The following is a 12,178-nucleotide window of genomic DNA, read 5'->3' as shown; positions in this document are numbered from 1 at the left end:
ACCTTAGAAATTGAAATTAAAATATTAATTACCATAAGCTCATGGAAAGTAGAATTGGGACAGACTCATGCTATAGGAGATCTGATTTTATTTTTTAGAAAAAAGTTAACCATGGTCTCTTTCTATTATATTTTAAGTCTCAAACCAAAGAAGTAAGACTTCTCTCCTTGGAAAAAAAATTCCATAATCAAATTCCTTATCCAAGTATTATATTTTATTCTTTTTTTTAATCTTAAAAGTACAAATCAAATACTGTATAATGCCAAGTATCTGGGTAGAAATATCAACTATCCAGATGTTTTTTATTTTTTTATTGGGAATTAATGTTTTACATTTGACAGTAAATACAATAGTTTGTACATGCATAACATTTCTCAGTTCTCCATGTAACAATACAACCCCCACTAGGTCCTCTGTCATCCTTCTTGGACCTGTATTCTTCCCCCCACCCCACCACAGAATCTTTTACTTTGGTGCAATAAGCCAATTCCAGTTCAGGTTCTACTTGTGTTTTCTCTTCTGATCTTGTTTTTAAACTTCTTCCTGAGAGTGAGATCATTCTATATTCATCCTTCTGTTTCTGACTTATTTTACTTAACATGAATTTTTCAAGATCCATCCTGAAGTTTGGCTGAAGACAGTGAAGTCACCGTTTTCTTATAGCTGAGTAGTATTCCATTGTGGATATCCATCCAGATTTTTTTATCTATGCAATATCCATGAGTTCTAGATTGAACTTTAAGGCTCTTGATCCAGATGGCATTTTTTTATGCTTATACCCCCCACAATAATTTACAAATCTGGAAACTTTACTTTCCTGTCTTCTACATTCCCTAGTTATACTCCTCAGATTGCTTTTATTTATTTTTCAAACCAGCACAAATGATTTTCTTCCTATTTCTCTGAGCTGTTGGATGCACTTCCTGAGGTATTTGTCACATACTTCATCCCATATCATTGTGTGTTAATTCTAGGTCATTCCTGGAGAAGATGAGCACCAGGATTTATATAATCTGGTACTCTATTCTAATATCAGGCAAACAGAAAATGATCAATAAATATTTACAAAAGGTTTTAATTCATTAAATAATCAGCAGCTTATTGATTGATTGGTGACTATTTCAGACCTTATAGAGTCCTTCTGTGGTGCATGTATGAATGCAGGGGGGAGATTTCACAACTGGTATAGCAGTGCTGATGGTGTCTCTTTTTATTTCTCCATCTCTTTAAACTCTCTGCCTATCATTTTCTGTCTATTTCAGAAAAAAGAGAAAATGATGATTAGGAGTGGTAGACTTGTCATGCAGGCAATGAAAATAATAAATAAATACTTAATAAGCAAAGTAATGCCTAATTCTACAGTATATTGTATAAACAAATGCATACTTGGCAACTGAGAAGTGAATTTAAAAAAAATTATATGGGAGTCGGGGGGTAGCTCAGTGGGTGGGTTAAGCACACATGGCACAAAGCACAAGGATTGGTTTAAGGATTTTGCTTCGAGCCCCTGGCTCCCCACCTACAGGGGAGTCTCTTTATGGAAGGTGAACCAGGTCTGCAGGTGTCTGTCTTTCTCTTCCCATTTCTGTCTCCCCTCCTCTCTCAATTTCTCTCTATCCAACAATAACAACAACAATAATAATGACAACAATAAGGGCAACAGAATGGGAAAAATGGCCTCCAGGAGCAGTGGCTTCGTAGTGCAGGCACCAAGCCCCAGCAATAACCTGGAAGACAAAAAAAAAGAAAAAGAAATTATATATATATGGAGAGAGAGAGAGAAAGAGAGAGGGGGGAGAGAAAGAGAGAGAGAGAAAGAGAGAGAGAGAGAGAGCATGAGACTACAACACTGAAATTTCCTTCAGTGTGTGTGTGGGGGAGTCTGGGTTTTAACCTAGGTCACACACATGGTGAAGCACCACATTATACTAGTGAGCTATTTCACTGACACAGCAGATAAAAATTTAAAGGCTTTAATTAATTACAGTTGCCAGTAGAATAGTTTCAACTTTTGATCATATTTTCTATTGAGGTGGTTTTTTATTCTAACAGTGGTTTACAGTATTACAGTATTACACATGTTTTGGGAATATTGTTTCAGACCAAAAGCAAAGTATATGCTGAACCTTGCAGCTACAAAGATTTACTTACCTTCTGCCCATGTCTAATCAATCCTCCCAAGTGTTTATTTTCTCTTTTTAAATTTTTTAAAATTTATTTATAAAAAGGAAACGTTGACTAAACTATAGAATAAGAGGGGTACAACATCACACCGTGCCCACCACCATAACTCCGTATCCCATCCCCTCCCCTCCCCTGATAGCTTTCCTTTTCTTTAATCTTCTGGAAGTATGGACCCAAGGCCATTGTGAGATGCAGAAGGTGGAAGGTTTGACTTCTGTAATTGCTTCCCTGCTGAACATGGGCATTGACAGGTCAATCCATACTCCCAGCCTGTCTCTCTCTTTCCCTAGTGGGGAACATGTTCGGAGACACATTGATGGGGTTGTCTGTCCAGGGAAGTCTGATCGGCATCATGCTAGCATCTGGAACCTGGTGGTTAAAAAGAGAATTAACATACAAAGCCAAACAAATTGTTGACCAATCATTGACCTAAAGGCTGGAATAGTGCAGATGAAGAGTTGGGGGGATCCTCCATTTTGTAGATAGCTAGTAGGCATATTTTAGTTATATTTCAAAGGGCCTGTGACTATACTAGTTCCCCCCCACCACCCCTGAGCCTGAAATCTGATGTGCATGTGGATCCAAGTTATTGTCTGGGGAGATGATGTCATGGCTGGAAAAAGGATCAGAAAGCTGGATCAGAGAAGAGAGTAACTCCCTAATATGGGGAAGGGGTATAAATATTGTTGACTGTAAACCCCACTGATTTGATGTAATCTGGGGCCCATATTCAGTTTAGGCGCCTGCATAACCTCTGCATCCCTCTAGATCTGACCTCACATTCTGTGGTCATGAGTAGGAGCATTCCAAACTTCCCCAATATCAGGACCCATCTTCCTCAGGTGTAGCATAGAGTATATTGTCCAGCCTCCCTTCGGAGGATGGAGCATTCTCTACCAATGTTCATCCAAGGTGAGGGCAAGGTCCTATATCTCCCACTTGTTTTTACCACTGGAATCACACTCTCCCTACAATTTTTGTTCACTAAATTTTTCTTGAAAATGTTAGAGAACACAGTATACAGTTTCAAAATGAGAAAGAAATGATTACTAAGTTATTAGTAATTTCAAAATTCATGAGATTTATTTAAAAATTAGAATTATTCAAAAGGTTTATATACTCATAAACAAAAATTGAGAAAGAAGAACAGAAAAGGAAACTCAAAGCAGGATTTGACTGATTTTGGAGTAGGGCACCAAAGTAAAAATCTCTGGGTTGAGGGTGAAGGTGGATGTTCGGCTTCCTTGGGGAGGGAGGGGTGAGAAGAGGATGGGATAGGACAGTCTTTTGGTGGTACACTGCTAAAAAGTTAAAATAAAAATTAAAAAAAACAAAAATAAATCCAAGAGGTTTATATATGTCATAACTATATAGCAGTCTAGCAGAGGTATTTTGGGGGAAAGGCTTGTCGTCTTCAAATTTTGTAACTATAAAAAGAAATGAGCACCAAAAAAGCAAATGACCCCATCCAAAAATGGGCAGAGGATATGAACAAAACATTCATCTCAGAGGAGATCCAAAAGGCTAACAAACATATGAAAAACTGCTCTAGGTCACTGATTGTCAGAGAAATGCAAATTAAGACAACACTAAGATACCACCTCACTCCTGTGAGAATGGCATACATCAAAAAGGACAGCAGCAACAAATGCTGGAGAGGATGTGGGGACAGAGGAACCCTTTTGCATTGCTGGTGGGAATGGAAATTGGTACAGACTCTGTGGAGAGCAGTCTGGAAAACTCTCAGAAGGCTAGACATGGACCTTCCATATGATCCAGTAATTCCTCTCCTGGGGTTATACCCCAAGGACTCCATAACACCCAACCAAAAAGAGGTATGTATTCCTATGTTCATAGCAGCACAATTCATAATAGCTAAAACCTGGAAGTAACCCAGGTGGCCAACAACAGATGAGTGGCTGAGAAAGCTGTGGTATATATACACAATGGAATATTATGCAGCTATCAAGAACAATGAGCCCACCTTCTCTGACCCATCTTGGACAGAGCTAGAAGGAATTATGTTAAGTGAACTAAGTCAGAAAGATAAAGATGAGTATGGGATGATCCCACTCATCAACAGAGGAAGAAGATCTGAAAGGGAAACTAAAAGCAGGACCTGATCAAATTGTAAGTAGGGCACCAAAGTAAAAGCCCTGTGGTGAGGGGTAGACGTGCAGCTTCCTGGGCCAGTAGGGGGTGGGAGTGGGTGGGAGGGTTGGGTCACAGTCTTTTGATGGTGGGAATGGTGTTTATGTACACTCCTAGCAAAATGTAGACATATAAATCAGTAGTTGATTAATATGAGAGGGGGAAAATCAATTGTATGTCTCAAAGTTTTTCAAAACACAAACTGAATCTTTTTAATATATAGGCTGTGTATTTGATATGCGGGCTCTCTCAAAAGCCTAGACCAAGTAGATTAGAAGCATCCAATAGCACAGCTATATACAAGATACTGGATACTGTACAGCAAACCATAACAAAAGGACTTTTCAAAGTTAACCCAATTACCAATTAATGTGATGATAATATTAACTATCGATTGTCTTTTTGAACCCTAAGACAGCAGGAACCTCATATCTCCACTATAGAGCCCCTACTTCCCCCCTTCCTGGAACCCTTGGATAGGGCCCACTTTCCCGTATGCCTCTCCCAATCCATACCAAATAATATTGCATCCGCCGATCACAACCTAACCAATGCAACGATTGCCACCTCAACGTGCTTCACCTCAGACTGTGTCCAGAGACTTCACGAGTGAAGGGACAACCCTTCAGCTTCATTACTCGGGTGAGACCTTTCCTTTTATAGTACACTCTAATTTCATCTCAGGTGGTTCACTTTCTAACAAAGTCCCATAACCTAGATATACACCAGTTTCTGTGAGAGAGAGCTTATGTTCACACGTATCCATAAACTACTGCAAAATATATACCTGAAAGCAGAAGTACACTAGCGTTTGTAGTGAGTACCTCCCTAACACTTCCTCTCCACTATTCCAAGCTTTGGGTCCATGATGGCTCAACAATTTGTTTGGCTTCGTATGTTAACTCTCTTTTCAATCACCAGGTTCCAGATGCCACCATGATGCTGGCCAGGCTTCCCTGGATTGAAGACCCCACCAATGTGTCCTGGAGCTCAGCTTCCCCAGAGACACACCCTACTAGGGAAAGAGAGCGGCAGACTGGGAGTATGGACCGACCAGTCAACACCCATGTTCAGCGGGGAAGCAATTACAGAAGCCAGACCTTCTACCTTCTGCACCCCACAATGACCCTGGGTCCATGCTCCCAGAGGGCTAGAGAATGGGAAAGCTATCATGGGAGGGGGTGGGTTATGGAGATTGGGTGGTGGGAATTGTGTGGAGTTGTACCCCTCCTACCTTATGGTTTTGTTAATTAATCCTTTCTTAAATAAATAAATAAATAAATAAATGTTAGAATATTTAAAAAATATTTTATTTATTTTAATGAGAGAATTACAGACACAAAGATACAGAGCTACCAAAGGAGTACTCAGCTCTGGGTTACGGTGGTCCTGTGTATTGAGCCTGATGTTAAGCTATTTTAATGTATTTTTCTAGTTTTTCTCTGACTTGTCTTAATTGACTGATAATATTGTGCCCTCAAATGACCACTTGTCCTCCCCAATTTTATTTCTTAATTTGAATATTATTTATCCATCTGTTGCAAGAAAAATGGTGTTGTATCTTAGCTAATGAGAAGAGACATTACAACAACAGAGCCTTCTACATGGTGGGTGTGTTGTGTCTCCCTACTCTAGACAGTACCCTCCACCTTGTAAATCATTATTATCTAATGATATCCCTAAACTAAGCAGTTCAGTCTTACTAATTAAAGAGATCATGTGTGCCTTAGTTCCCCCTAATCTTGCAAGCACATTAACAATTTGTTGTTTTGTGGGGGAGTAGAGAAACAAGCTAGGTTTAAAGGTTCATTCCTCTTCCTTTCTCAGCTCTCTCTCTCTAGGTTTAAAGGTTCATTCCTCTTCCTTTCTCAGCTCTCCCTCTCTCTCTCTCTCTCTCTCCACTCCTAGCACCAAAAAGTTCCATGCCTTCATTACCTCAATGATAACCACCAAGTTCTTATACGTTCTTAGCTATGGGCTGACTTCTTTCTTTCTTTCTTTCTTTCTTTCTTTCTTTCTTTCTTTCTTTCTTTCTTTCTTTCTTTTTCTCCAAGCCTTTTTTTTTTCAAGTTTTTTTTTTCAAGGCTTTGTGCTTCAATTCAATTCTTTATATCCCACATGAATGAAAACATCTCATAGTTGTTCTTCACTTACTTATTTACTTCACTAAATATAATCACCTCTAATTCCCTCCATTTAGTCCCAAAAAATACAATATAGACTTTTTAAATAGTTGAGTAGTACTCCATTAAGTATATGGCACATAGCTGCTGCTCCTTCTTCTTACTTCTCCTTCTCCCTCCTCCTCCTCTTCTACTTTATTTCTCCCTTTTGGCCTTGATAAGACTCATGAATATTTCAGAATACTATTCATCTCTGGCATAAGATGATATTGGGGATTGAACCAGTGGCATTGGGGGTTTCAATGCTAATTATATGCTCTAACAGTCTGAGATAGCACACCCCAATTCCAAGTCCTGATACTTTTACTGGAAAGTACCAACCTAAGGAAGCCAAGGTAAGGGAAGTTGTCGGCTTTCTGGTGGGGTGATCTCCAGCAGGAAGGCAACTGATGGATGCTCTCTTGCCCATTCAAGAGATGCGATGATTTAGACAAGAAACACCAGGGAGACTGAAGTGTGCTCAGATCTCAAATCTTGTTTATTGGCAGGTGGACATGAGTTTAAATAGAAAATCAAACAAAAGTTATTATTGAAATATGTCAGAAATTACAGGTTTCTTAAAGGTCAGCTTGCACCTATGGTAGGGGGCTGGTATGACAGGAATTGATGAGATGCAAGACAGTTATTCTCCGTGACGCAAGCACTTAATTATCCAAAGGTATTTGAGAGAAGCATAGGGGTTAAACCAGTAGGGTGAGACAGAGAGAAGATGGTTATCAAAAGGCCATATAGTTTGGCATTTCTCTTGTCTGGGGTCTAAGGTATATGATGGAGTGTGTGATAAAGTGTGTTCTCCTCTGTGATCAGAAGGTGAGGTGAACTTTGAGTAAATGAATCTTAAGGTAGGCAGCCATGTGGCCTGCGGTTAATGGAGAGGAGTAGTGAGGTTTCTGTGGGCTTGAGAGTAAAGAAGGAAAGAGCTATGTCTGAGAGACGTGGTTTCTCCCCTTTGTTCACCTCAGTTGAGAGAGACTAACAAGAGGGTATCTTCTCAGACCTCCATCCAAGGATGGAGGGAGTTCTCCCTAAGCTCTATCAAGCTTACACATAGCCCCAAAGGAAGCGACCTGCCGACGCTCATGTCCAGTGGAGAAGCAATTACATAAGCCAGACTTTCCATCTTCTGCAGCCCATAATGACCATAATGACCTCATGATTGTCCATGAATAAATTGAAAACGACCTACATATAAATGAGAAGAAACATACCTTTAATAGTAGTGTGAAATAAATAAGATACTAAGATAACATTTTTCTTTTTGCATATTTTTTGTTGGAAAAAGTTCAAAATGTTAACAAGCTCTTGTACAAAAGTTGTAGGGAAAAAACAAATTAGTCTCACATGATGTTCTTGAGACCCCAAAAGGAATAGTTCTGATGGAAGAAGAACAAGTATCATTTACCTAAATGCATTTGTGCTTTCCTAACAATCCCTTGGAAATGATGCTAAGAGATTCAGATCTCACTTAAGAAATCGCTTATGTATAGTATTGCTAACTGAAAAGTTGTATATAGGACTCTAAAACTGAAAATGGCTCAAGTATTTAGCAATCAGGTATGGAGAACATAATGCAGGCACTGAAATTGTGAAGTCTCCAATAGTTAAGGGATTAACAAAAGTGATAGAAAGATGTTGATAACAAGCTAACTTTTGTGTAAAAGGAGAGAAAAATAACACATATTTTTATGTGCTCACATATTTATGAAGAAATATTAAAATTTGTAAAAAATACTAAAATTCCCACTGATAAGAGATGATGACCATAGAGGTAATAATCACTAATTTGTGTTAAATACTTTTATATTGTTTAGACTTCTTAATTATATGAATACTTACAAGTTCATATTGAATAATTATGTGTTTATATGAACATGTATAATTGTGCACTGTATAATTAAAATTCTGAATTCAAAGTATCTCTTAGTATCTCAATAAATATCTAATTAATTGTTTCATCTAGAATAGTATTCATAAAAATCCAATGCTGGTTCTTGTTCTTAGTAATCTTATTTTTTTTCTCTTGTCAGTCTTATAGATACTTTAAAATAAAAAAAGAAATCTTAAGGCGATATGCTCAGTATTCTGTGTGACCTCAATATGAATAAGAATTAATGTTCTCAAAGCTTGGGATCTTTTTAAACTTCTGTTTGACAATTTTTTATTCTATATGTTCTACAAGATTCTCATGTTCTTATCACTTTTTATATCAAAACACAATTTTGATGTGTGTAAATACAGTTTAAACATATAAATGATTCCCAAATGGGCAATACATTGCTGGAAGAAAAATTAAGAAATCTAAACAAAGGGGATTATATCCATGTAACAGGATTTATAGCCAAGAAATATGCTCTTTGAAACTTCACACTCCCTATTATTTTTCATCTATTTCTCAAAAACCAGGAAACTCTTTCATTAGATGGCAATAAAAATGTAGGACAGACTCCTAAAAATAACTTTATTTTCTTTCTTCTGACTGGTTTTGTTGAAGATGTATAAACTAAGAATAATGTAAGACAAATGCTTTCTCTTGAAACCACTACAAAAATTCCACACATTTATCAAAAATAGTGAACAATCTCTAAATCAGAATGTATATAAGCAAAGAAAAAATTATTATTAGTGATTTAATAATTATTAACAAGATTATAAGATAACAAGGGTATAATTCCTACTACCAGAGTTCCTTATCCCATCTCCTCCACTGGAAGCTTCTCTATTTTTTCTTTTTGCCTCCAGGGTTATTCCTGGGGCTCAGTGCCTGCACCATGAATCCACTGCTTCTGGAGGCCATTTTTTCTCCTTTTTTTGCTCTTGTTGTAGCCCTGTTGCAGTTATTATTATTATTGCTGATGTTGTTCATTGTTGGATAAGACAGAGAGAATTGGAGAGAGGAGGGGAAGAAAGACAGGCACCTGCAGACCTGCTTCACCTCCCATAAAGAGACTCCCCTGAAGGGGACATAGACAACATTTCATCTAATGTCTTCCAGTATCATTTATAATTACAAAATTCAGGCCTGAATAAAAGTGGGCAAATGGCACCCTAACACTGAAGTGCCTTTGTGCCAATTTTTGTTACCTCTATTAAACTTGCCAAGCTAGTTTTCTTTTTAATAGATTTATTTAAGAGCATTAAAAGTTTACCAGTATATTTTAAGTTTTATGATTTTATTAGGTTCTTTCAGGCTGAGTTAATAATCTGTAAATAAACAAACCACTGAATAGCTGATCAGTGTGTTTTGTACATGATATGAATTAATGCTCTTTACAGTGCAATATAGTGTACCCTGTTAGTTACTTATTACTGTAGACACTCCCTTTCAGTATTGTGAAGAAACTTAAAATTGTGAATATATGTTAAAATGGATCTGACCCCAGATTTCAGATATCTTTTCTTTTTTTCTAAATGTAAACTTGCTCAGCATTCCTTAGAATTTATGTGTTAACTATTTCTTTATCAGTGTACGTGTCTGAAAAATGTATTTACCTTATTTAATAATTTGAATTGAAATCACATTCTTATACCGTAGTTAGTTGTTATTACACTATAGCATAATTTTGAATCTTTGGATTCTACTTTATTCTCTCCATCTCTAGCCTTATTCTCTCCATTTTGTTCTACTTATTATCCTTCCAACTTACTATATATGAAAGATGCTATATATTTACTTTCACTGTGTCCTTAACTTGCAAAAATCTCTACTCTCTCTATTCATCTGTCCTACCTCTCCTGAAAGCTTACTTCAGTGTCTGGTCCTCCAGATTTTCTCTCAAGCTCCTCCGTTTATCCTAAAAATAGTAATATGACTGCTATTTATAAGAGCTTATACCATTAGGACTTGTAAAAAAATTATTCCACAAAGATACTTCTTTTATCAGAGAAGATAGATGCTGTTTTTAACCTCCAAATTTATTTTTATTAGACACTTAATATTGATTTACAAGATAAAAGGAATATAATTCCACAGATAGATACTATTTTAAGGATAAGTGAAAGTGAAGAAGTGTCACAAGTGATATTTTTAAATATACCTTTGTTGTATCATAAAGGATAAAACTGGACATTCAGTGGTGAGCTTACTGTTTTCTGTACAATTGCTGACCTTCAGTGATGTACTCCCAACACTTACATTGGTTGTAGGAAAAGTTGTAACATATTTTTGCATAGAAAAATATGCCATGACTTTCCTGCCAACCCAATACAATGTTATAATTCTAATGTTGTAATCAAACAAAATAAGCTGGATATATTCTCTCAACCATTTTTCTCCACATTTGATGACAACACTCATGGCCTCACTGCAGTCATTCTCACTTAATTTTTTTTCTCATCACCTAGTCTTTGCTGTTCTTTCAAATAAAAAAAAAATGTTTCACAAATAACTATTATGGGGAGATGAGAAATTGTACCCGTGTCAACAATTGTACTGTAAGCAAACCATTAAGCCCTCAAAAATGATTTTTAAAATTGTGTAAGAAAAGACTACATTAAATGTAAGGATTGAATTTTAAAAAGATAATAAGCAGACGGTCTGAACAGATACTTCTCCCAAGGATATTTACATATATAATGATCGCTATCAGGTATATGAAAGGATGCTCATTATCACTTATTTTCTGAAAATGTCTTGTGGTCTAGTTCTTCAAAGTTCTTTAGTAAAATTTATTTGCTGGTCATAGTTTAAGGCATTGTCTTAGGATAATCTGAATCACAAATCTAGACTTGCAGGAGACAAATAACATTATCAAGCTCAGGTACCCAGCTTTAAGTTCCCAGTCCCTACCTATGGGGATGGGGGGTGGGGGACTTACTGAGTAGTGAAATTGTGCTGCAGGTATCTTTCTTTCTCTGTCCCTTCCTTCTCAAGTTCTCTCCCTATTCCTATCAAAAAGAAAGAAAAATGGAAAAAGAAATGACTGCCTGGAATGCTAGAGTGGCTGTGTAGGCACCAAACCCCAGCAATAATCCTGGTTGCAAATATAATTATAATAGTAATTGTAGTAATAATCTAAATGGAAACTTGAAATTGCCAGAAGAACATTTATAATTGGCAAAGTACACTTGAAAGACTTATGGGATTCACTGTTTTCTTTCCTTCCTTCCTTCCTTCCTTCCTTCCTTCCTTCCTTCCTTCCTTCCTTCCTTCCTTTCTCATTACTGGGGCTTTACTGCTGCAAGTTGACTTTTTTTTTTTTCACATAGAAATATGGAGACAGAAGTAGAGAGAAAGAGACAGAATCAACAGCACCGAAGCTTCTTCAGTACAGTGAAGACTAGGTTCAAGCCTGGGTTGTATGCATAATGAAGCAAATGTACTATTCATATGTATTATCTTGCAGGCACTGTTTCTTATTCTTAATGTCTGCTACAAACATGCCAGCAATCCCTGCACATAAGAAATTATAATCATGTGTTCCACACTTGAGATTTATTCAGGGTTCACCTCTTTTCTGCCTCACACTTCTATCCTTTCTGTTTCTAGAAGAGGTGTGATTGAAATAAAGAACAAAATGGACTCTGCAGTGATAATCAGATAGGTATGGTGCTACTCGCTTTAAAGTGAAATAGGGGTATTTCTCACATTAGTTATTTTCTTTTCTCTCTTTGATAACTTCATGCTGAAACCATGGCCCTAAAGAGACAATGATACCTGACAC

The sequence above is a fragment of the Erinaceus europaeus genome, chromosome 2 (genome assembly GCF_950295315.1).
Source record: "Erinaceus europaeus chromosome 2, mEriEur2.1, whole genome shotgun sequence".
Taxonomy (NCBI): Eukaryota; Metazoa; Chordata; class Mammalia; order Eulipotyphla; family Erinaceidae; genus Erinaceus; species Erinaceus europaeus.
The sequence above is the reverse complement of the archived record's forward strand: the minus strand, read 5'-3'. Positions refer to the sequence as shown.